The 25,315-nt window shown below is 39.5% G+C and overlaps 1 protein-coding gene across 14 annotated transcripts in view; it reads left to right on the top strand.

Moving 5' to 3' along the window:
• LOC147331307 (R3H domain-containing protein 2-like) overlaps window positions 1-25,315 on the top strand; it is a 59,911-nt gene that overhangs the window by 3,455 nt on the left and 31,141 nt on the right. Inside the window, exon 1 of one of the 14 annotated variants that reach the window (XM_086293547.1) lies at window positions 4,064-4,422. The exons of the other annotated variants lie outside the window; for them this stretch is intronic. The gene's annotated coding sequence lies outside the window, so the exon portion shown is untranslated. Of the gene's footprint in view, window positions 1-4,063; window positions 4,423-25,315 lie in introns of those variants that run through there. 14 annotated transcript variants of the gene reach the window in all.

Here is a 25,315-nt window from a genome sequence, read left to right as displayed (position 1 = left end):
TTTCCTCTTTACACCACCACAGTGGATTTTAAATCAGATAGTCAAGATGTAAGTGAAGTGCAAACTTTTATTGTCACTACAAGGGGTTTAACAAACACATTGCATTAATTGTTTGGAATGTTTTGGCGTTTTGCATAATAACACAATTTCAAAGGCTCAAATGTGACTGGACTAACACAATTTGAAATATAAAAATGATCATTTTAAATACCTGGGCAAAGATGACGTGATTGTAGTGACTGCCTGAAGTCAAAAACCCCTGGACACCACTAAATCTCCCTTGAGATGCTCTGCCAGCCTGTTCTGCAGCCACCTTTAGTTGCTGCTTGTTTGTGGGTTTTTCTGCCTTCAGGTTTATCTTCAGTAGGTGAAAAGCATGCTTTGTTAAGTTGAGATCAGGTGGCTGGCTTGGCCACTGAAGAAACTCTTAGGTTGCATTTGTACCGTAGTCTGTTGTAATTCATTATCCATTCACTCCGTGGAGTGATGTTCAGTTTTGTAGGATTTGAATCTGAGCAGAGACTATAGCCTTGTACACTTAGTTCATCCTCCTACTACTACTTTTATCATCATCAATAAACACTAGTGGACCGGTTCCACTGGCAACCATACATGCTCATTACAAGATTTGACAGATAATTTGGCATGCTAAGGTAGGGCTGTTCGATGTAACGATATATATCGGATGACGATATAAAAATGTCTATCGTTTCATTTTACGCTATCGTTTGTTTCATGGTGTCGCAAAATAAACTGTTTAGGCATTATTTTCTCATAGTTTTGATGGTCACTGTAGTGGCTATATTAATTTATTAAAGTTCTCTCTTTCTCTTATATTTAATATAACCACACAACAGACGGACAATCGCCTGTTTTTATGCGTTGTCGTTAGCAACAACGATGGTAAAACCATTGCATGTCCGCTTGTTTATTTTCCACATAAACCTTTCATAATAAAGCTCAAGATCCTGTTGAGACTTCTCAAAATAAACGGAATCATGTGAAAAAGTATGCAGAGTATTTACGGATGAGAAGCAAAAAGGAGCCGTCAGGTGCTAAAAAATAAACCTTAGACTCAAACGTTAGAACAGGCTTTCCCCCGCAGCACGCCGTGTAATAAATACAAATGTTGTATCGGCTGCTGTTTCCTATGTCTAAAAATGTGTAGTTTCATGCATCGGTTAAAACACTCGACTCCAGGTACACAACGCCCAGCTGGAAACACTTCAGCAACCCGAGATTCACAGAATTTACAGAAAATGTTAAATTTTTGTGATTTATATCGTTATCGGATGATAGATGTTTTATATCGGGATAAGAGATTTTAGTCATATCTCACAGCCCTACGCTAAGGATCATGAGTCAGTCGTTACCTTTTCAGTTTGTCTTCCCTTCATTATAGTGCAAGCTGTGCTTGATTTAATTAATATATGTCCAAATATTTTTTTCCCCCAGATCTGGGCAGGTTCTACGTTCAGGTTTTAGATGTTTTCTGGCAAACTGTATTCTAGCTTTCTTGTTGTTAAGTGTAATCCATGTATTGCACAACTGCTGTAAACCCTCTGTATTTAAATACCCTGTGCATCTCTTTTAAACTCTGACAGTGATACCTCTTTGAATATGCTTGAGTTAGGTAAATGTTGTGAAAGATATTTCTTAACCACGGAAATAATTCTGCGATTATTTACTTCAGTTGGTTTCCACCCTTTTAGGGCGTTTCTGGTGTTGCTGAGCTGGTCAGTGATTTCTGCTGATTTTGCCATTTCTCAGTTTTTCTGTCTCTCATGGACAGGTTTATTTATTTTTGTACCTTAATTGACAGTATGTGACCAAATACCTCTTATTAAGAGTGAACAGTGAATAGTTATTATATGCACTTGAAAATAATCTCAGATTTTTGATGTTGAATTTGTCATCGCAAAATGAGGAATGAGGAACAGACTTCACCTGGCCATGAATCTGCATGTCAGTCAGTTGTCTAATTACTTTTGTGTCTTTGCAGAGGTGGCACTATGTATATCGTCAGCCTTAAAGCTGAACTCTGCACTGAAATCACATTTTGATAGTTTGATTCAAATTATGAAATATAAATGAAATAAATATCGAGGATTGATGTGAGTCTAGATATATATTTGAACATAAACTGCCCTCTCCCAAAGCAGGAGAAAAGCATTACAGAATAACCTAATAATTACTACATGTACTATAAAAGTAACAAAGCTCAGAGTACCCAAGTTGCTGTTGGAGGGTTGTTTCTATGTTTCTGCGTGAACTTGTAGTACTGTAACTCTTTACCTGAAAGGCTACTAGAAGTAATCCTTGAAGCTATTTTCTGAACTGAGTGCTTTCTGTCATATTTCATGCCTGATCACAGAACAAAACAACTGGGTTTGTATCAGAAGTCAGTAAGGGTGGTCTCTGCCTACGCAGCTACGCCTGGAAAAAACATAGAAATTGTTCTAATGGTCATCAAACCACATCTTATGGATGTACGGTATATGCTGATGTGTCAGTGATATCAAGGGTCCAGAGGAGGTTGCATTTATAAGAGGAAAGGGTTAAAACAGTTTTGTTCTATTTGAATAAAGATTGGACACATAAAACAGTGTTTTGAGAAAACAAGATTTACTGAGACTTTTAGCTGACTAGAAATGTAACACTGATCTGTGAAACTGGTGAAAATGATATTCTGATATGCATTTAAACAGGCCTATATGTCAATTGCATGCAAGTATCCATGATGGACGGGGGTAGAACTCCCCACAAAACAATGTGCACCATTTTTCTTCTTCGACTTCTTCGTCTTCAACTTCTTGAAGTCCAATCCTATGGCGTGCATCTTTTAGTAAAGTCTGTTTTAAATAATCATTTTATTTGCCTTTATGAAATCTTCTCTTAATTGTAGACTTAATATTAATGATCGACTTATCCCCTGGATTGTGTTATAACTTGCATGAAGTGAAACTTGGTGAAGCTGTTGGTAGGTGAAATTGTGTGTGGACTTTGAGGCCTTTTTATGCTGCACTATGGTTTTTTTTGGGGTTTTTTTTTTTAAGCGGTACCAAAGTTTTGACCAGTGGTACATTAAATTTTTAATTTTTTAGCGAACTAAGGATGTGCAGTCTAACTTGCATCGCGAGCTCCTTTGTCTGCAAGTTGTGAGTTGATATTCAAATGACTTTTGACTAATGATTGAACAATCAGTCTTTTTTTCACAGCTGCATGAATACAATTTCTAGAGGGACCACATTCTAACATTTTTCTTCAAATTTTGCTCTATAAAGCCTGGTCACATACTGTCAAGCCTGAAACCATGAGACAGATAATCCTCCTGATGTTTTCCTTGATGCTGAACTTTTGACTGCATAATTTCCCTCCACTGCATCTTTCAGCTGTCATTTGCAGTGGGGGCTACTGGGAAAACATGCAAATGTGTTGTCTTGTGGGATTAAGGCTTTTCCTTGCTAATGAGGTGGTTTCATTATTTCACTCCATCTTCCCTTCCTCCTCTTTATTTTTTTTTAAATTGTTTATATATTGGAGCAGTTGTCTGGTTCACCAGCATCTGTCAGTACTCATTTAGTTTGTCCAGACAAACGCCAAAGACAACGACTTCAGACTTTCCATATAATGAGTGATGAATGGGGACTGTGGCTTCTGCCTGTCTCCAGGTGTTTGATTATTGCAAAAAAAGTTCCAAACCTTAACCTGTACCTGTAAAAGAGTCTATTTATTTATTTATTTATATTCATTCATTTACTATAAGCTTTCAGTGGTGCTACTGTTGTATCAAGTGACATTATAGCGGATCCAAGCAACTCTTTAAACAGCTTGGCTTCTTGCGCGCCATGGTTTGCCTGTCATTGCAATTATATTGTTTCACAAAGGCAGAGAGCAAACAAGACCTGTAAGAGAGAGAGAGAGAGAGACAGAATCCACACGAAAGGGAGGGTCGGAGGAGAAGGGAGGGGTGCATACTGTGCGCATGATGGCATAAGTGTGGTAGTGAGAGAGGGAGCCAGCTTACAAGCAAGATTTTCTTTCTCACTGCTGTGCTTGTGCTTCATTCAGAAAAAGAAAGGGGGCAGTCGAAATAGAGTTTTTTGACCGTTTTCATGAAAGCCATTAAGAAAACTGAGCTGGTAGTGTGTACAGACAAGAAGACAACACGGCAAGCTTGAAGACGACAAAAGTTGAATGAGCTGAAGAGACGGAAGAAAGACCTTAAACACCCTACAACTCCAGCAGGAAATGGGATACATTTATTTGTAGTAATAGGGGAGAGAAAACTAATGACAGCGTTGCCCAGATCTGCTTCTGCTGCTCATTCTCCTGCGATGATTTGGTTTTATCTGAGACACCTGATCTGATTTGGCTCGAGATCCATAGAGCTGAACTCTAAATACAGGAAGGATGTGCACTGTAAGTGAATGTGCTTGTGCGTCTTTGTCATTGGGTGTTAATAATTTGTAGGTGAGATGTAGCTTCTGTAGCTGTAGGTGTGATTTTTAGCATGAAGCCATTGCTGCTGCTATAATTAACTCTTGTTATGACACATTGCATTATCACTTTTGTGAAGTTCCTAAAGCATTTTTAAGCAATGTCTCATCAACAGTGCAAATATGATGTATTAAGGTTGACTGAAAGGTAGTTTCCTATAGTGTGTATACAGTTTATTTTATCACATGTGATTGCATTTGCACAGAAAAAATGTATACATGAAAGCATCTAAGATACTATAATGTGTGGCGTATTTACCAGTGTCATGTGTACAGGGTCATGAAACATGTTTGAGGCAAATGCTGAGGTAATAAGGAATTCCCTTCCACTGTCCCTGTGTGGGAGGAGGGACAGAGGAGGGTGGAGGTGGGCTGGTGGTGTGGAGAGTCACTGAAGTAGGCGTTGCTCTGCAACACTGTCATACCGATTGTGAGGGAGGGAGGTGTGCAGAGGAAAAGGACAACGTATGGGCTTACATAAGGCATGTGGATTGCACTGTATTTTAAGCAATAGTGGTTGTGACTGTTTGTGAATGCACCTGGAATTTAAGACTTCTCCTCCTTTATTTGTGGAACACAGTGTACGGGAATGAACAGACTAGAGAGGAGGTGCGAGAGAGGCAGCACAGCCGTGAGAGATGCACAACAGCAGAACCCTCTTGAATAAAAAATCTGTCACTATAAATAGCAAGCCATCCTCATGGCTTCAGGTTTAGAAGACCTGGCTTTCCCTCTATCACTGTTCTGGTGGTTATAACCCTGAAAAATCAACCCACAATCCTCATCATTTCCTGCTTTTATTCTATTTTTTTGATTGCTTGCCCTAGATCTCCCTTGTTCTGAACATGGCCTGTTTATATAATTCATTTTTTATGTACACGCATCCATCTCTTTTAGTCTCCTAAGTAATGCATCTTATTGAATTAGCTTGATGTACATAATATGGCAACGAGCCCATCATTGTACCCTGTTCTCAGTTAGAAATTGAAAAGACAGACAACTGCCACAGCTCCAGATTAAATATAAAATGCTCCTTTGGTGTTATGTTGCTAGAGCTATTGCTGTTTTTCTTTTGCTGTTTATTAACATGTGAGTCTCTTCTCTTGTAACACAACACAGATAGCTGAAGTCAGGTGATTAGCGTTGACTGAGCTAATAAAGTCCATCCCCTCACTTGATAAAAATATGTGTGCATCCTTGCATGACCAGTACTTTTGCTGTTTGTTTGTGATATTGGAGTTCTTCTCCTTACGTAGTTGGTGCACCTATAGCCTCACTGCTGCATACTAATTGTTAATGCGTGGGAAAAAGCCTGTGTATCAAACAGAGGAAGCACGAGAGGGCGAGAAAGAGAGGGGAAAAAAAATCAATAGCAAACCCCTGAGAAACTGCTGCTGTAATTGCTTTATACGTCAGAAGGTTCACACCTACTCCTTTGAGACTTTAAGAAAAATCTAACTCCAAAACTTTTATTTTGAATTTTGTTACATGAAAAAAGAAAACCAAATCATCAAAAACAAACAATAAGGAAGCACTGATTGAATTCTATTTATCTGATTTCACACTTTCCCTACTCATCTGAACTTTTACAGCGGTTTTTTATTTTTATTTTTGATGTGTCCTCATTTGAGCTAATTATAGTATTAATACATGCTAATTTATGTGTGACCTTTTATAAATACATCAGTTCTTTTCTGATGAATTGACATCTGCATTACAAATGAATGTACCTGACACACAGTGGCGTGTCTAGAAAATTTTTGTTGGGGGGGCCAGGTAGGGGCACAGATTTGGAGAAGGGTGGCAGATTTAATTGGCAGATAATGTTTTAAAAAAAAATTCTACCAACCCTTAACCATAATTCAATAATCCTATAAACCTAATAACCAAATGCACTTTTAACTCTTATTAGAATGAGATTTTAACCACTACGGTGCAAAGTTTTTAGATACTGCGTTGATAAAGTACAAGAGATACAATCAGTGCTTTGTCAGTGTTTACTCAGCAGTCAAGGACAACAATATTTGCATAGTATTTTTACTGACATATAGTGCACATATGTTTTGGGCAAAAACATTTTTGAAAATTAAAATACGAACATTTGTAACAAACAATTGACAAATTAGCCAATGCCAATGCAAAACTTTATCTGCCTGTTTAAAAAAAGAAGATAATCTTCTCACAAACTGGTGTTTGATTTTGAAACAGGAAAAAAGTGGGGAAACAACTGAAAAGACTAACATTTGAATAAAACCTGAAAGCAAGTAAATACTTTCTATGCTGCCTTATCGTAAACTTTGGTAATATTGATAAAGAACAACACTGGCTGATGATAAAATACAGTCAGCTGGCATGGTGACACTGCCAGTATTAACCTGCAGGGCTGGACTGGGACAAAAAAATTGGGCATTTTTACTACAGACCGACCCACCAGGTATTAAAGCCATAAAGACTTTGACTGAAAACAAACCCTGTTGTGACAGTGATGTACAGTCTTGTTGGTATATGTATGATTTCTATACATTTTACGTCAGATAAAAACTTTGGTTGTAAGATTTAGATAATTATTTAATAAAAACTAGGTATTTTAAATGAGAATAAGAAAGAAAAGTATTTCTTTGTGCCCACCTTTCCCTGTTAATGCCCTACCTGGCCCCCTGGCAAAACTTTGCTAGACCCGCCCCTGCACAGTTACCAGCTGTCTGCTACATAAAAAAGGATCCTGGTGTTATTTGTCTCTCAGAAACAGTTCATAACTTCCCTTCAACTCATTCATGTCACCTAAAAGGTAAACCTGTTTCTCCATCACCTGTTCAGCTCTGATGATTCAGTAAGGACATCTCCTGGTTTCATCTTCATGTTTCCCTCTCACCACATATCTAAACAGACATCATGACCAGCAGCTTTACAGCTGTGGCTCCAGCAAACATCAGCTGATACTAGAAATTAATATTAAATACATTCTAACAACAGCCGATCAAGCTTAAACGTGCTGCTGTTGTTTAGCGCAACATCTGCTGGTTTCCTCTTTCTGGCGCAAAGTGGGCGATAAACAAGAGAGAAAAGCCGATCAGCTGATCATTGATCAGTTTCATGATTGAAGTAGCAACAGGAGAGGGAGGGGGAGAGAATGAGAGAAGAGGCAGCTGTGCAGCATAAAGACAGAATAAATCCAGCTTTGTGTCTTTTTTCCATTCTAGCTAAAGTCCGGGACAAACTGCGTCTCTTCTCAGCTCAATACGAAACGTGTAATATTTTCTCTGAATGAGGGACCATTCCATTTTTTTAAGGAGCCGTTGGCAACTCTACTAACCTTATGAATAAAATAAAGTTCACTATCAGTAACATCATAGCACCCACCCAGCTGTATAAAAACTCCGTCAAACTGGCTAGAACGCAGTATGAGTTATTGCAACTGACAGTAAAAAGTCAGCAACATGAAAATAAACTCCACCTAAACTTGGTTTATATCTGACCCAGATAGACTGCAGGTCATAACTTCTTACCTGAAGTTCAGTTCACCTGACACTCGGACTGGTGGCTGCTTCGGGGCTCTCCTCCTGCCTCCCCTTCCCTCATCCACCTGTTGCCTCTGTGGAAGCCCCGTCATAGCCACCACCAAACAACGGAGTTATTTCTACACATCGACCTGCATCTGGCCAATCCACCACCTCTCATTGTTCATGCCATTACAAAAAAAATAAAAAATAAGTCACTGGGGATATGCCCGGTATGCCCGATGGCCAGTCCAGCTATGTTAACCTGCAACCAAATCTGCAGCTCCATACAGCAATGTTACGACTTAGATTATATCTTATAACGCATAACTCTTATGTTAGCTGCCCTCAGTAGCATACTGTCTGAAATATTCCACAGCTGCAATAATTCTTTAAGTGTTATTTTTTTCCTTGGTATTCTAATTTCACCGAAGTTTACTAAACTCAACAAACTTGATATTACTTACCGGGACATTTATTCTGTCCTCATTTTCTTTCACCGAAAAATTGTTTCCTGCAGTGCCATCTTTCGCGCTTGGCTCTCCTACCTTTGCTAACGTGATGCGCATAGCGCAGACGCGATGCTGCATTCACTTACACTCGGATATCTGAGCGTCACCGTGAAAACATAATCGGACATTTGATATTTGATTGAATTTTGTTGTTTTGCCTTTGGGGTGGCACCTGGGGTGGCCAGTCTGGTTTGGGGGGTGGCCTGTGCCCCCCCAGGCCACCCCGCTGGACACGCCATTGCTGACACAAAGCATAACTTTAATGAAGGTAGATGGCTAACAGGAGCTAAAAGGAAGAAGGGCCAGTAAAATCCAACTGCAATTATTTGAGCTGTAAACTATAGAGACAACTTGTGCTTTACTGTGGGGCTTATATGTTCAAGTAAAATGACTATGTGGCTCAAGGTAGGTCAGCTCAACCTTGTATCTACTTTATCCTCAGATGAGACTGGGACAGACGTGTGCCCACTTGGTGAATTTTAATGAAGAGACAACTAAAAGAAAGCGAAATATAACAGCAGGAGTCCTCTAAAGACGAGAGGTGTTGGTGTAAACAAGACAAGTTCAGGAGTGCTTCTAAACTTGGTGTATTAAATAGCCTCAAAAATAACTTGCATAATTAGGCGATGATGAACACAGGAGCAGAGAGGCAAGCAAGCAAAACTGTAAGAAGAAGGGAACAGAAATTGGTATCCTTATGCTGGCAGACCTATTGGGAGCAGTTGGCTTTTACAGGTAAACAGATGGCATGGCACAGCACAGCACACTGATGACCTGCCACCGCTGTCAGGTCAGCTACGTGATCTAGTGAGCCGCTGCAGTGTGCGGTTTCTCTAATTAACTGTACTTTCTGATCTGTGCTGGGGCTGGTGCGTTGCCAGTGTCATGCTAACATTCTCACAGCTGAGGAGAAATTGTCTTTAGAATTCACCACATCAACACATTTCATATCATGAAATGTCCAGAATTTATCAACTGGAATTTGGTGACTAATTGGTATCAGTGATTAACTTATGGCTTGTTAAATATTGAGGGACATTAAAAAAAACAATCAAACAAAAAAACAACATTCAGATGTGCTGCGTTCCCTCCTTAAAGCACAGTGTCATTTGAGACACTTAATTTATCAGTACTAAGAGAACTAATATTATATTTCCTTTTGTAAATAGGTTTATATTTTGTCCTTGTTAGCATGGTTGTGAAGTCGTTGTTTTTACCATGGTGGCTTTAGACAAGTCTGTTGACTAGTCAGATTCTGTGTTACTGACTTCTGACCATTAGAAGCTGCTTTAGCATGCAGTAATGGGTGTGTTTGCTGATTGCCCCTTGGTATTGCTTAAATTGTATTACATCAGATCCTCTTTTCCATCTAAGACATAGGTCATCAGTTAACTCGTACGTTGTCTCATAAAATGTTACCTGGTTAATACCAAACTCAGATTTTCAAACACTAACAGAGTCTGGGAGCTGAGCGTCAGACAGCAGAGAGCAGCTGTAGCTTTTAAAACCCCAAACGTTCAGGAGCAGCAGGACTCTTATTACACATGCTTTCAAAAACATTAAAAATAAAGTGATGAAGTGTATCGTGGCGCTCTCTGCTCGGTGTATAAATATGCTCGTGGTTAGTAAGCACTGACAGACAATGCTTTTGGACATCTATTCCACCTGACCAGCTGTTTCCAGTAGCAGCTGGACCAACTACAGTCAGAAAGTACATCTTTTACATAGATAGGTATTACCAATATATCAGTGCTGAACTGTTGTCCCTTCTAAAGATAATAGTAAATTAATGTGAAACACTGTAGCTTGTTTGCTCTGTTAAGTATTTTGGGTTTTGTTGGCGCAATCATAGAATAGCAGTTTTTAATGAAGTTTTTGGCTATTTGAGTTAAAGTAAACACGGCAGTGTTGAATTATATCTGAATGTCAGATTCTTAATGTACCCCGCTCTGAATTTTGCTGTAAATATCGCAGTAAACCTGTGGAAAAGTCGTGTTTGTCAATTTATTGATTTAATAATTACCATGTCTAATTGAGAAAATGGTGTAAATTAGCATCCTTAGGATACATTACTAAACTAAATTCACTGTAGTCTATACAATTTGTTTCATTTTGCATCTACAGCTCAAGTAGCCAACAGCAGGCCTGTCTTCCTCCCCTTATTTTTCTATTTTAACACAGTGTCGTCATTGTTGAGACATTGCAGTTGTAATGTTAGCTCATAATGGACAGAGGCCGTGACATTTGTGCTTTTAGTGAATTGTGTGATGATGGGTACTCGTCTAGAGGTGAGTGATTTGGCCAGTGGATAAGATGATTTGGGGAACAATTGACATTCAGAATAGAGCAGGGCGATATGGCCAAAAATATTTATCACGATATATATTTGAAAATTTGCGATAACGATATAACTGACGATATAATTGATGCCAGACAAAATACAACTCCACAACATTACTAGCGCAAAAAGACAACCTTCCTTTTATTTTCACTTAAACAAGAAGCTGGTTTTTATGTACATTAAAGCTTTATAAAAATGTAACAGTGCAAATGCAAATTCCTTGCTGAAAGTTTAACCAAAAGGCATTTCCAGTAGAAATGGGCTGACATATCCTGAGCATAACCATGTATAATATCCACTGAAGTTAAAAAGAGGTGCTTTGCAACATTAAACTGCAGTGTGCAGTACGTATTTTTCGGACCATAAGGTGCACGGGATTATAAGGCACATTAAGCGAAACAAAGCAGTCAGATAAATCAAACTTTATTAAACTCATTCTTCTTGCTTCCTCCACTTCTGTACCATTGATTCATTAATGTTGAATTCTCTGGCAGCTGCTCTATTCCCATGTTGTTGCAGTATATTAATGACTAACCTTCTATTGTGGATGGATTATCTCAGTTGTTCTCCTGACTGAAGTTTGGTCCGTTTACAGCATCCTGCCATGCGATTGCATTTGTCTCTAACTATCAGGCACGTTAACTTTTATAAGTGGAAAAGTGTTAGTGTTCGTCCTCCAGCTTCACTGTTTATGTTATGCTAACATAGCTGTGTCGCTAGCGATCACGTAGCACATCATTATATACCAGCTAGCCCAACTTCAGTAACCCTACAAACGTCACTGCTGTTTAGTTTCCTGTCTTCATTTATGTTGGAAGTGATAGCAGAGCTGTACGTTTGAATTTTTCAGAAATCTCTCAGTCAGAACATGCTATATCATGCTTGGGTAACTAGCGAAACTAGCGAGCTAACTTCCGCTAGCTTCCTGCTAACTTCTAACTCTGTTAAATGTAATAAATTTTGTTTTCATGGATGCCTGGAAGTTAAACTTCATAGTTACACCTGGTAAAGCAGCAATGCTGATCGTTTTATTAAAGATGAAAGAATTTAGACAGTTTTTAACTCTCAGTGATGCTGCAGTGTTCGTTTGACCTGAAGTATACGGAGTTTAGGACCCAGATTACTCCCAGATTTAAGAGCATCTTAGTCCGACAAATACGACAATAACGACGGCCGCTTGCATGTTCTGCAAAAAAATGTGCTTTGTCGTGTATCTGACGGACAAACACCAAACCAGTTCCACATCACTGAAGTTGCACCATTTTTACAAACCAATTCTGGTTCATTTGTTTCACTCAACAATCGGCCATGTGCGTATGAACACAAAGGCACTGCGCATGCGCGTTTTACTCATATTCTATCGCGATATTTCATTTTCCTATCGTTGCCTAACATTATACCGGTATTACCGTGAACGGTATAATATGGCCCAGCCCTAATTCAGAATCTGAATTACAATTCTCCTCACAGACTTAGTTGAACTCATGATCACATAATTGTAATGTGATCATGTTGTCTTCATATATATCTATGTAAACTTTATGCCCTGATTTTGTTCTAAAAGTTTTGGAAGTTACTGTAATTTTGTTTTTCATGCATGGACATGGGTTATTGTTCTTTGGAAGTATTTTCTGTAAGGAAAGTTCTGTAGGCATGAATGTACCCCTGCACCATGTTGACAGGAAGGTCATGCTGTGGGCAGGAGCAAAAATTATAGCCACCTAAAAGACATCACTATCGGTTTGCATGTATGATGTATTAAGAAGCTTTTATCCTCTTAACCTGCTGGTTGATGGTTAAGTCAAAGCTGGTACATTTCAGAAGTTTGCGACTATAATATTTCAAATAGGCTACTTCAGACCTGAACTAAGTTGCCATCCAAACTAAATAAAAAAAAAAAAAATCAAAGAAAACAGGGCAGCATTAGGGCAGGGCAATATGGCCAAAAATATTTATCACGATATATATTTGAAAATTTGCGATAACGATATAATTGACGCGTGACAAAATACTTTACAACTCCACAACTTTATTAGTGCAAACCCCCCCCCCCCCCCCCCCCCAAATCAATGTATTTTCACTTAAACAAGCAGCTGTTTTTTATGTGCATTAAAGTTATATAAAATTTTAACAGTGCAAATGCAAATTCCTTGCTGACAATTTAACCAAAAGGCATTTCCAGTGGAAATTGGCCGACATATCCTGAGCATAACCATGTTTAATATCCACGAAACTTAAAAGAGGTTATACACACACAATGCGGTAATATTATGTTGAAGCACAGTACGTATCACTCCGCGAGGCTCCTGACTATGGTAGCCGCAGTGCTCCGACAATCCATCAAGCGGTGCGGCTTCGTAGCTTAGCAAAGTCGTACTAAAATATTTTTGACAGATTTTTGAGCGCCGTGTACCACATAAAATCAGTTTGGTAATAACGATGGCCCGCTTGCATGCTCTGCCAAAAAAAATGTGCTTCGGTGTGTATCTGACGGACGAAAGCCAAACCTGTTCCGCACCACTGAAGCATGGTGTCATTTTTGTGCCTCTATTCTAATGAAAACATTAGAGCATTTATGCAAATATGTGATGTCTTGATAAATCTAGCAATTATTTGAAGTTTACATAGCACCATTCTCGCATGAAAATATCTTAAAAGTTTATTTTGTGACCCAGAAAGAGTAATATTTCAAACTCCGCCACTCTGTGTTGCTCCGCCACTGCCTCCTTTGAGTTTTGGACGAAATGGATTCTGGGATATTGCATTTCGTCATTTCGAGCTGATTGGAGACCAAAACAGCCAATCAGATTTTTTTTGCATCCATATCTGTGATTGGCTGGTTTTGTGGCACAAATATAATGGTGCACAGAAAAAGTTGAACGTGCACGGGCAGTAATGTTGAGAGCGCAAGCAACACATTGCGAGCAAGTGCAAATGCAAAAACTGAGCGAGAGGGGCTGCTATTGTAAAAAAGACTTTTTTTTTTTTTTTTTTTTTTTTTGCATGCAGCAATGAATTTTGTTCACTCAAATTTAGCTTTTCTTCGCTCAAAATAAATTTCTCCTCAAAATACAACACTTGCACCTGCAATTTTTTTTTTTTACGTGCGCTCAGAATAGTGGCACAAAAATATCACCATACTGAAGTTGCACCATTTTTATAAACCAATTCTGGTTCATCTGTTTCATTCAATGATCTGCTTTCGCCCTTTGCATTCTCTGTCGCCGCCATACTTTTTTCTGCCATGTGTGTATGAAAACAACGGCACTGCGCATGCGCGTTTTTACCCAAATTCTATCGCGATATTTCATTTTCTTATCATTGCCTAACATTATACTGGTATTACTGTGAATGGTATGATATGGCCCAGCTCTAGGCAGCATGTCCTTTTTTTTTTTTTTTTTTTTTTTTTTTTTTTTTTGTCAAGAGACTAGAATATGTTTAAAAGGGTTCCTTCTTTCACTGTTGCCACACATACAGTTTATCATCAACTTAACCATCACTTTATTTATTATTGATCCAGTTCTGTGTCCTTTCTTGAAGCAGGAAAGCAATGAGAGTGAGGGGGCTGTTTGAATCAGAGGGTTAAGAAATCTTTTATGTAATGCAATATCAGACAGTAGATCAGTATGAAAAACACTCTCAATCTTAATTTGACTAAAAAATCAATATATTTTTAAGGAACGCATATATTGCCATCCCTAGTTTTAGCATCATTACAGGTTTAACAATGCTTACTCGATATATCTGTATTAGAGTATAATTAGTGATGTTGTTGAATTATTCCAGTAAATATTAGAAACTAAATAATAAATATATTTGCTACACACTACTCTTCATCTTGCAGTGAATGACTTCACTCACTCTGCAAGCTACAATCAGCCTGATGTAATTTATTTCACGACAGATTCTATATGGCTCCTCTGACAAGCAGGTCATATGCCAAATTAAGATCATCGTATCACCAACCACTAACCTCATCTGGTATGCGTACAGAGATCTTGTTTGGGGTGTGTCTGTCTTGTTTTCAGGCCATGGACTGTGGTATATGGTATTTGATATTTATTTGGCAAAACTAGCCCTTGGGACTAAAGAAGGGATTAGAAACACTGCAGAGGATGATGTCTGGTGATCTAGGGAAATGAGTATTCACTAGCTGGATGGCTGAATGAATGGCAGTGTTTCCTTCCTGCTGGTTATTCTTGAGTGCACAAGCCACATTGTAAGAGACCACCACTTTGCACTGGCCTAAGATAGACAGCCTGGCAAGTTGACTGGCTGGATGCCTGACTTCTGGGTTTGGCTGGCTGGCAGTACTCAAGAAGCCAACAGTGTTGTGGTGTTGGCAGCCCAGAAATACAGCTGTTATTAAGTCTGGCTCAGGCAAATGGAGCCATTTGTGTAGATCACAGAGGACATCGGTCACCATCTGGACACATCCAGTAGTTGGTTAGCAGTAGTCAGACTTTATAATATATACTAGACCATTATGTTCTAATATCCCAAAGTAGCACTGTAAAATCTAATAGCGTGTGCAAGCAAACCCTTACTTATAACCAGCCCAGTTCTCGAAAGCTGTTTCTAATGTTGCTCATCAGTTGTCATGTAATTTTCTTTTTGTTTTTAGTTTCCCCTCTTGGCCCATCTGTCACAATTAGCTATTCCACAGCCTGTGCCTCAGTCATGGGAACTGCTTAAGCCTGTACTGGTCTACAGTCTACACTTTTGAAGAGTGGGCAGTTTATGTCCTAGGTGGCTAATCATTTCGTCAACAAAGCTTTGAATTGTACATTTCTAATACAACAAAATGCTTATGGGTTTTAACTTCACAGTTTTGAGTAGTGCTCTGTTTTGATCAAAGCAGTAATTAGTGGGATTGTTGCAACAATCCCAGTACATGCTATTATTAAAAGATGCAGTGTTTCTAATCCCTCCTTTAGTTTGACTTCATTCTTTTGTTTTTTGGATGTCAGTGTAATTAACATTAAATGAATATAACTGATTAAGTGGTGTGTGTGTGCTTCTAAAAGACAAGTTATAAAGAACACACTTAAGTAAATGTCATAACACAAGACACTAACTTTGGAGCACAGTGCAAGCACATTGGGGGACAAATGTGTTTGTAATACTGCTCAATTTACCAAAGAATCTGTGTTTAGATATTTTTTTTTAATTGGAAATGTATCTGTTTTGCTGTCAAATAGAAGCACACTCTGACAAAGGATTCCTTGAATAACTTGCGACAGTCACATACTCATTCATGAGTCCTCTATAAGCTTTTTAAAGACTAGACACTGCATTTTAAATGATGTGTAATTATGTGGTTTTTCACTTGGTGTGAAAATAAGCAGCCAGAAAAAGATTTGGTTTTGTCCACACAACATCCTGATATTAAGTAGTACTGCAAATCCACTCCCACTACACCATTCCATCCATACAGTTTATTTCCCTGAATGTTGACAAGATTACATAAGAACTGGCAAAGTGAAACTGAAGAAACATCATGCAGAGGTGGAGCATGGGCAAAGGAAGAACCCATGACATTTTCTTGATGATCTGGATCTCTTTCTTTAATGTTGTGAGACAGAACATTATCAGAGTGCACGCTCTTCAAGTGACCCCGTAGTGTGTGTGTTTTTTTTTTTTGTGTCCCTCAGTTGTTTGCGGCACATGTACACAACCCAGTGCAGCACTGTCAATATCACCCTGGGGAGATTGCATTAAATATTACATCTCCTCTTCCTCCACCTGTCTATAATTGTCAGCTTGTCACTTCCACTTAGACTGTGGCAAATTTGAATTTCATCCCATGATCACACAGAAAGTCTTAAGAATAACTTCTGAGGAAGCATAACTCAGTTTTTAGACTGAAGTGATTATGAAGTGGTTTAAGGGGCAATAGAAATTGTTGCTGCTCCACTCTGCTCTCATATTGTACAGAACAGAAAATAATAGATAGTGGGCAAAAGCAAACAGGTTTTTATAGCATTTCTAAAATGCTAAACTGTGAAAACTAGCTGGATAAAACTTTTTGCAAATGTCTTAATTTTTTCAGTTGCTATCTCTGTGGAAAGGTGAAGATGCAAGGAGCTGAGGTAGTGAAAGTGGATGAGTTTAAATACCTGGGGTCAACCAGCCAAAGCAAAGGACAGTGCAGTGTAAGGAGGGCACGAAGGGAGTGCAGGCAGGGTGGAGCGGGTGGAGACAAGTGGCATAAGTACTTTGTTACTAAAGGATGGCAGCAAGCGTGAAAGGAAGGATTTAGAAGGTGGTAGCGAAACCCGCTCTGATATATTGTTTGAAAATGGTGGCACTCACAAAAGGCAGGAGGTGGAGCTGTAGGTGGCACAGTTGAAGATGCTAAGATTGGGACTGCCCAGGAGAGACGGGATTAGAAATGAGTACATCCGAGGGACAGCTGAGGTTGAGCGGTTTGGAAACAAATGTAGAGGCGAGGCTGAGATGTTTTGGACATATGCAGAGGGGGGATAGCGGATATATTGAAAGCATGTTGAAGATGGAGCTTTTGGGCAGGAGGAAAAGAGGAAGACCACAGAGAAGATTCATGGATTGGTGTGACAGAAGATGATGTCAGGGATAGGGTGAGATGTTGGCAGATGATCCAGTGTCACGACCCCCAAAGGGAGAAGCCGAAAGACGGAGCCATTTCCTTTTATCACACTCAACTGTGACTTGCTGTGGGGAACAAAATATAATTGGAGCGTACCTGAAGATGATCTAATGTCTCTGGAAGGCTTCAGTGTGAGCTATAGCATTTTGAATGGATTCACTTGAGAGACCTATGTCCTGTAAATTTACTGTGAGCTAGTTTGAGCAATGTCAGCAATATTTAAAATAACATTGATGCACAAAGCTTTGAGTGTTTAATTTCTTTTTGGCTGATGGGTGTACAATGACCTTTTACTGTGCATAATGTGCATCTGACAGAAAAGGGCAGTTACTATCTGCTGGGGCCTACTTACTTATTCTGGAAATCTGTTCTTGTGTCTGTGAGCTCAGTCTGTTTAGGTCAAGGTTCAGCTCCAACAGACCTAGTAATTAGTCACTGCTTTCATGTGAATGGAGACAGTCAAGGACGTCATGCCCAAAGTGCACATTTAAACAAACTGTGTGAATGAATCACATTCTAATAATTTTGTGTTAAGCTGGTGTCCCCCTGTGTGTTTGCTGTGTCTGCAATTGAGCTGTGTTGTTTAGGCTATATGTAACCCACGATGCTGCTCTTTGTGTGTCTGTGTGTGTCGTTTTTGGCTTTACAAGAATACCCAATGATAAATACATTGAGCTTTGTAATTGGGGATAGACGAGGGTCGTGAGAGAGAAAAGAAGCGAAAAAAAAATATGGGGGTGTTGAGGGATATGGCTGCTTTTCTCTTGGTGACAGAGCTTGTTGCCATGGAGCTGGTCCTCCCATTGGTGGAAGTCTGGTCCAATCACTTAACAGTGCAGATTGTTTCATCATTGAGAAGTTTTTCCTCTCTTCCTGTCTCGGTAGCCACCCTTTGCTCCTCCATCCTTCATTCTTTTCCCCCCCCTCTCCCATCTCTTACATCCTCTTGCACTGCTTCTCACACTAAAAGAAGCTGATATGTTACATAAGGTTTATAATGAGTGCAGTAGCTGCCACCCAGTTTCATTTTGACACAGTTATTCATTTAACATCAGCGGCTCAAGTGTGGGAGGCAGAATCTTTCATAAATCTCTTCACGGTGCTTGAGGAGACAAGATAACTCTAAAATCCAATATACATCTTCTTGAGGGCAGCTAAGAAATGTGATTATTTCAAATCACGTTTCTGATTGCCCAGAAGGGTTAAACACCGTGAAGTGCCTAGCTGTTGGACAGATTTTTTTTTCCTTATTTTTTTTATTAGTTGCTAATGCTTCAGTAATGCTGTGTCTAAAATATTAGATTTAGCAGAATTTGAGTTTGTTCCCATTTTGCACAAAGTTTCAGGAATATTTCAGTTGTAAAACATGATGAATGCTCATGACATTTTCTCATTTTAGTAGTGTTGTCTTCGGCAGATAGACAAATAGATATTTGTCTGTTATACATTGCAAAACAAAAGAATGCCCCATTTTCTTATTGGAAACAGAGGTGGGTCATCTGTGTGTTTGCTTCCTCACATATTTGTAACTGAAAAGTAGCTTTTGGGCCTGCAATGTGTAAACACTAGTGGTGCAACGGATCGGATCACGGTTTTAAGTCACGGATCGGATCAATTTTCGGATCAGCAAAAAACGCAAAAAGACAAAAATTTAACATTTACTTATTCAGTTATTGAAGTATTTTTTGCCTGTTAAAAACATTCAACTCAAGACTCATTCCACGCAATTATTAAAAAAAAATTATGGTTCAATATAGGGCAGTATAGGGCTTTGTATCTACCACTCAATTCAATTTTATTTTATTTATAAAGCGCCAAATCACAAAAACAGTCACCTCAAGGCGCTTTATATTGTAAGGTAGACCCTACAATAATACATACCGAGGATTATATCGCACTCCACTGTGATATAATGAAGTGTCACGGTCCCGTAGCTTTCCATTGCCCTGGAGCTCCACCCATTTGTAGTAGTTAGGGCAACAGAAGATGCCTGGGACAGTTCAGCCATAACTTTAAACTTTTCCTGCTCATACATGCTTCGGGAGTTCGGCCTCCCGTCTGCAGCTAAACACCCCAATAGCTTTTGTAATAGCTTTAGCCCGGTCGGACTGGGCAGCAAAGGGCTGCTTAAATACCGAAAACTCCTCTGCTCCTCCACTTCGACCGCTAGCGCTGGCCATAACGATCGCTTGACAGACCCACCATGCGCACCATACACATACTTTTTTCTTCTTTTTCGAATCTTTGGATCACGTGCGTGCCGAACCGTGGAGTGGGATCGGTTCGGATTACGGATCAACCGTGATCCGTTGCACCTCTAGTAAACCCTGTTCAACACTGGTGTTGATACACCTTTTGATTGATATTTAAATATGCATATCAGGTGTACAAGGTCTCTGTTTTTCTGCTTCATCGCTAACATAGACCCCAAGCAGTTATCCCTTTTGCCACAAAATAAAGAAATAAAATGCATTATTTTGAATGAGACAGCATGGTTACGATTATTTTGGTCATTGTTGTAATTTCATATATTTTACATGATTATTTAAGTTAACAAACATCATGCAGTCCTTGAAACATGCCTCTTTATACATTTGATCTTTATACATAAATCAAATGAAAACAAGTCTTGAAGTGTATATGGTGGGGCAAACAGGGTTTTTCTACTAGGGAGTTGGCCCATAGAAGATGATGATTATGAATTCAACCCCAGCTCATTGCTGGTTCCTGCCAGCATGCAACTTTAACTATGGGAAATTTCAAGATACAGACAGGGGCAAATAGGGGCTTAGGCAGCAGCGGACTTGTGTACCTTGGTAGACTTGCATGGCAGCCTCGGGGGTAGTGATGGAGGCCTAATCTGACAGTTAGTTGGCACCACCAGTATAGGGGCTCAAGAGTTGGCTGGTCGCCTTGTAATCGGAAGGTTGCCGGTTCGAGCCCCGGTCGTTGTGTCCTTGGGCAAGAAAAATACTAAATTACTACCACACACCTTGACAGTGACCTCAAAAAGCCTTTTACTAATATCTTGTGATAAGGATAGCAGAACTGTTATTTTTAAATGGATATTTTAAATTTCATTTTTTTCTTATATTGATAATTTTTTAAATAAAAGTGGTTATTTCACAACTCTTATTTACTTGTTTAGTTTTGGCCCACATGGAATTCAATATTTTTCTTCATCACCCACATTCCTGCACTCTTGCCTTCATCAATAATGCATCCAGGATCAAGTTGCCCCCTCTCTCTCCACTGGCGTTTGTTCATTATGCAGAAAAGATAGTCGTTTATGTAGCTAACACATCTTTTATGCCATCACCCACTTTGTCCTTGTGTGTTTTATTTTGTTAAGTTTTTTTCTCTTTATATACGTTCTTTATGTTTTTCCACATGCAACAGTGGAAAAACGACTTATACATAGGGTATAAGTAGTGAGCCACAGAGAGATGGTTACGGAAAGGTATGTAGGTAGGTAGGTAACTAGGGAGGAAGAAGAGGGAAGGAGGGAGAGAATGAGTCATAGCTCGTCCCACAGGACTGAGTGGGCTGGCTGAGTGGAGGAGGATGGCGTCAGCACCAGGCTTGACAATTTAAGAAGACACATTAAAAGAGGAAGAAAAAGAGAGGCAGAGAGAACTAACATTTATTAGTGGGTGGAAGGAGAGAGAGGTATTGATAGGAGGGGTTGATGTGGAGGGGGTGGAAGGCAGGAAGGGGTATCCTCATAACACAGAGAGAAACGAGGGGGGGTGGCAAGGAGAAGAACGGAGAGAAACATAAATGGAAGAAGAGAAATCCTTTCTTCCGCTACATTTGACCATTTATGTTCCCCTCATTTGTGTTTGAGTGCTGACAGAATGCTTTTTTTCCCCTCTCTGTGTCCTTATCTCTAACCCATATAATGTTCTTAATCCCTTTCACGGAGCTTGTGGCTGAAAACTATATAGACAAATGACTTATCTACAGATATTTAAGTGAAGCAAATGTGCATGGACCGCTATTCTACAGTCCCGAGTGCTCTGCCAGCGCCCTCGTCCCCTCCCTATGTGAAATTGTGCAACCAACGCAAAGGGGAATCCTCTCTGACACAGACAAGCACTGCTACGCACACACTGCGAGGGCTGCTGATATATGATATGTGCAGGCACTGAGCTTGCACAAACTCTGCTTTTACTACACACACATCAGCCTCCACTCTGCGAAGACATAACCTTGCTGCCTTTTGTGAAATGGGTTCTCTCTGACGTCAAATGGGCGAGGCGTGCAGCTGAATACAGAGGAGATGAACTGGGTCGAAGCTGCCTGTGTACGTCTCCCACTGCTCTCTGTGGGTTTGTGTGTGCATGCTCACTCCTGTTTGCAGCGATCTGCGATTTCATTCACCTTCATCTTTCATTCAGCCTCTGCAGAGAAAATGGAGAGGCATTCTTGCTACGCATGCTTTCCCATTATGAAATTTGAAATGATGCAGTGAATGAACTAAAAACTAGTCCTAGGTAGCAGCTATTAAGTTACCCTGAGAAAATTATAGGAATATACTGTGATTGTTCTGTTTATTTACCCTCTGAAGATTCCAGTGTATTTCTTACTGTTCTTATTGTTATGGTTTTTTCCTGAGGTGTTTCATGTTTTTAACAGTTTACAAACCCCCTCCCCTAATATTATCATACTCGGCTGGAAATGTCCACACTGGACTGTTAGTACTCTACGTAATAGTTAGATATATTAGAAATGTATGTCTATTATTAACTACCATTCCACTTGTAAAACTGTGTTTTTCGTTGGGTTGACTGATTTATTTTTGTTGAGGACAAAGAATTTTAAACTGGCCCCAAGTCTCATTCTGTTAGGCATTTGTTGTGTCAGCCAGTCCGTAGCATTTGATATCAATAATCTTACTGCATTTATAACCGCCATGCAATTCCTTTCATTTCTCTGGCTTACCGGACTGCTAACTATTGCAGAGACCCTGACCCAGCCTGACCAGATGGAAGCTAAATTTGACAGTGAGCTCATACCTGCAGACAATATTTAGTCTGGCTAGCTTACTGTCTGCAGTGGTTATATGCATACTGTGTGTTTGTAATGGTGTGTGTTAGTTTTAAGGCAGTGTTTACCAGCCTTACTGCCTTTCTCTCTCACACACACATAAATGCGCACACCCGCCCCTCATTTCTGATTCAGGAATCCTTTCCAGTCTCAGCTTTTGATGTGGTAACCTAAACCAGTGGGCTGGGTAGCTTATCAGAATCAGAATCAGAATACTTTATTGATCCCTGGGGGAAATTATTTTTTGTTACAGTGCTCCATTTTAAACCAACATTAAGACAAGACAGACAATACACTAACTAAGAATAGTACAATATATACATATATATACATACATACATACATAAGTCACTCATAAATAAATAGTTGGAAAAGAAACATGTGTAGTTGTAGCAGCAAACAGTGTGTTAAGTGGATGCGTTGTACAGGGAGATGGCCACAGGCAGGAATGATTTCCTGTGTCGTTCAGTGGTGCTTTTCGGTAATCTCAGTCTCTCACTGAACGTGCTCCTGTGACTGACCAACATGTCATGGAGTGGGTGGGAGGTGTTATCCAACATTGTCTTTATCTTGGACAGCATCCGCCTCTCCGACACCACCTTGAGGGAGTCCAGCTCCATCCCCACAACATTGCTGGCCTTACGGATTAGTTTATTAAGTCTGTTGGCATCTGCGACCCTCAGCTGAGACACATATGACCTATGTGTCTCAGCATGGACCCTGTCATCAGGGTCCGTGCTACTCTGCAAGACCAGTAATGTGCATGATGTGGGTCAAAGTGTCCTGCACTGCATCATGACAGCTGATGAGGATTGACTATATTTGTTATGTTGTCAGTGGGTGGGATTTGTGGACCTCGGGTAATGTCAGACATACACAAAATCTTACCTCTGCAATCAAACACAAGTAGTATGTGAGAGTGAATTGTGCAAAAGCAAAAAAGCTTGACAATAGCAAAAAAAGTGGCATAGGTTAGTAATGACCCCACTGTTAGCTTTCGGTAAAAATAAATAATCTGCTGCATTGCCCGTGTTTTTTGTTGTAAGGTATGGCATAGAAGATGGCATCTGGGACTGTAAAGTCTAGCATTGCATTGTGCAGTGAACTTTACAATATGACACAGATGGTAAAAACAATTTGTGGTTGTACCTGGCTTTGTGGAAACATGCTTTCGACATAATTTGCAGTGTATGCTTTTCTAACCACATTATTAGTTTGCACAGTGTTATTCTCATGGCTTTTCATGTTGCCTGTCAAAACATTGATGGACTGAGTTCTCTTGCCTTTATACTGACCATGTCTCATATTTATATTGAAGAAAAGTTATTTTGTGATTATTATCAGTTTTATTGGCTGCCCTAGCAGATAGCCAAAGTGAGATGTCAGCATCAGGCCCTCCACCACATTGACTGAACTGGGGCACAGGAAGGAAAGAGCAGTGCTGCTGCTGATAATGTAGTTGTTCAGTCTACAGTGTCCAACCCTTAATATATCATAATGTAATCGTGGTGTATACATTTTTGATAAAATGGTCAAAAACAACTAAGGCTCAATCTTTACAAAACCTGTTGTTGCCCTGTTGCTCATAGGAAGTTTATTTGATTGTTAGGGCTTTTTCCAGAATACTATAGGGCAGGGGTGTCCACCTCCAGGCCTCAAGGGCCGGTGTCCTGCAGGTTTTAGATGCGTCCTTGATCCAACACAGCTGATTTAAATGGCTAAATCACCTCCTCAACATGTCTTGAAGTTCTCCAGAGGCCTGGTAATGAACTAATCATGTGATTCAGGTGTGTTCACCCAGGGTGATATCTAAAACTTGCAGGACACCGGCCCTTGAGACCTTGCAGTATAAAGTGGCTTGAGGTGTCTGTTGTGATTTGGCAATATATAAGTAAACCTGAATTTATGTGAATTTAATATAGACCCACACACTATATAGTGATATTGCCCATTGTTTAGAGATGCCCCATTTAAAAAGCCAGGGGTTAATTGTTTAACAGTTTATTTTGAGGCTAGATGTTACAAATCAGGAGTGGTTTTGACTATGAAACCACACATTTATTGAGCCTGTGATGCCCTGGATATCCTTTCAAAATGTTTGGATGGCAGTAATTTACAAAATAGACTTAATGTTGTACTCACAATTCCCTGAAACTAGTGAGTTTTCCTCATAAACTCTTTAGGAAAGTTTTTTTTATTCAGGTCACAGGGTAAGGGAGCTTGAGGCTGTTTCCCTATAGATTGCTAACTAGTCTTTTTGCAACCACAGGTGTTGCCACTAAAACAGATTCAGGTTGAAGGAGATAACTTTTCTTTTGTTTACTGATTTAAGAGACCTTAAATTGGTTGTAATATCAGAGTGCTCTGTTCAATCATATAGGTGTGACTTTCATCCTTGCTAGCTAGGAGAATGAAGACACAACTTTCCCTTGTCATGTCTATACCAGGCTATACAGTTGGATAAAAATGAATGATAAATGCTGCTAGTGAATGTTTTGACATCATGTCCCAAGATGTTTTATCAAAATCAAAAGGAATATCGGTGTCATAATGCACATCGGTGGGAAAAGAAAAATAACAAGAAGAAAGATTCTGATAAATATGCAGCAGTCTGAAAGGTGTAGTCATGTTTATCATCATTTAGAGCAAGGAAAAGCACAGAGCAGGTTAAAGGCAACTGAAGAAGCCTCACTACTCACTTATCAATTCAGTAGCATTAATTTGATGTTTTACTACTTGATATCCTGTGACCTAGAAAAATGAGAAACCACTTTGTTGTCAGTGTA

Source organism: Aulonocara sp. 'chitande type north' Nkhata Bay, linkage group LG5 (assembly GCF_057382095.1).
Source record: "Aulonocara sp. 'chitande type north' Nkhata Bay isolate Kocher_YH1m ecotype deep benthic linkage group LG5, A_spYH_male_GT1.1, whole genome shotgun sequence".
Lineage (NCBI taxonomy): Eukaryota > Metazoa > Chordata > Actinopteri > Cichliformes > Cichlidae > Aulonocara > Aulonocara sp. 'chitande type north' Nkhata Bay.
Note: the sequence above shows the minus strand (reverse complement) of the source record. Positions and strands in the feature narration are given on the sequence as shown.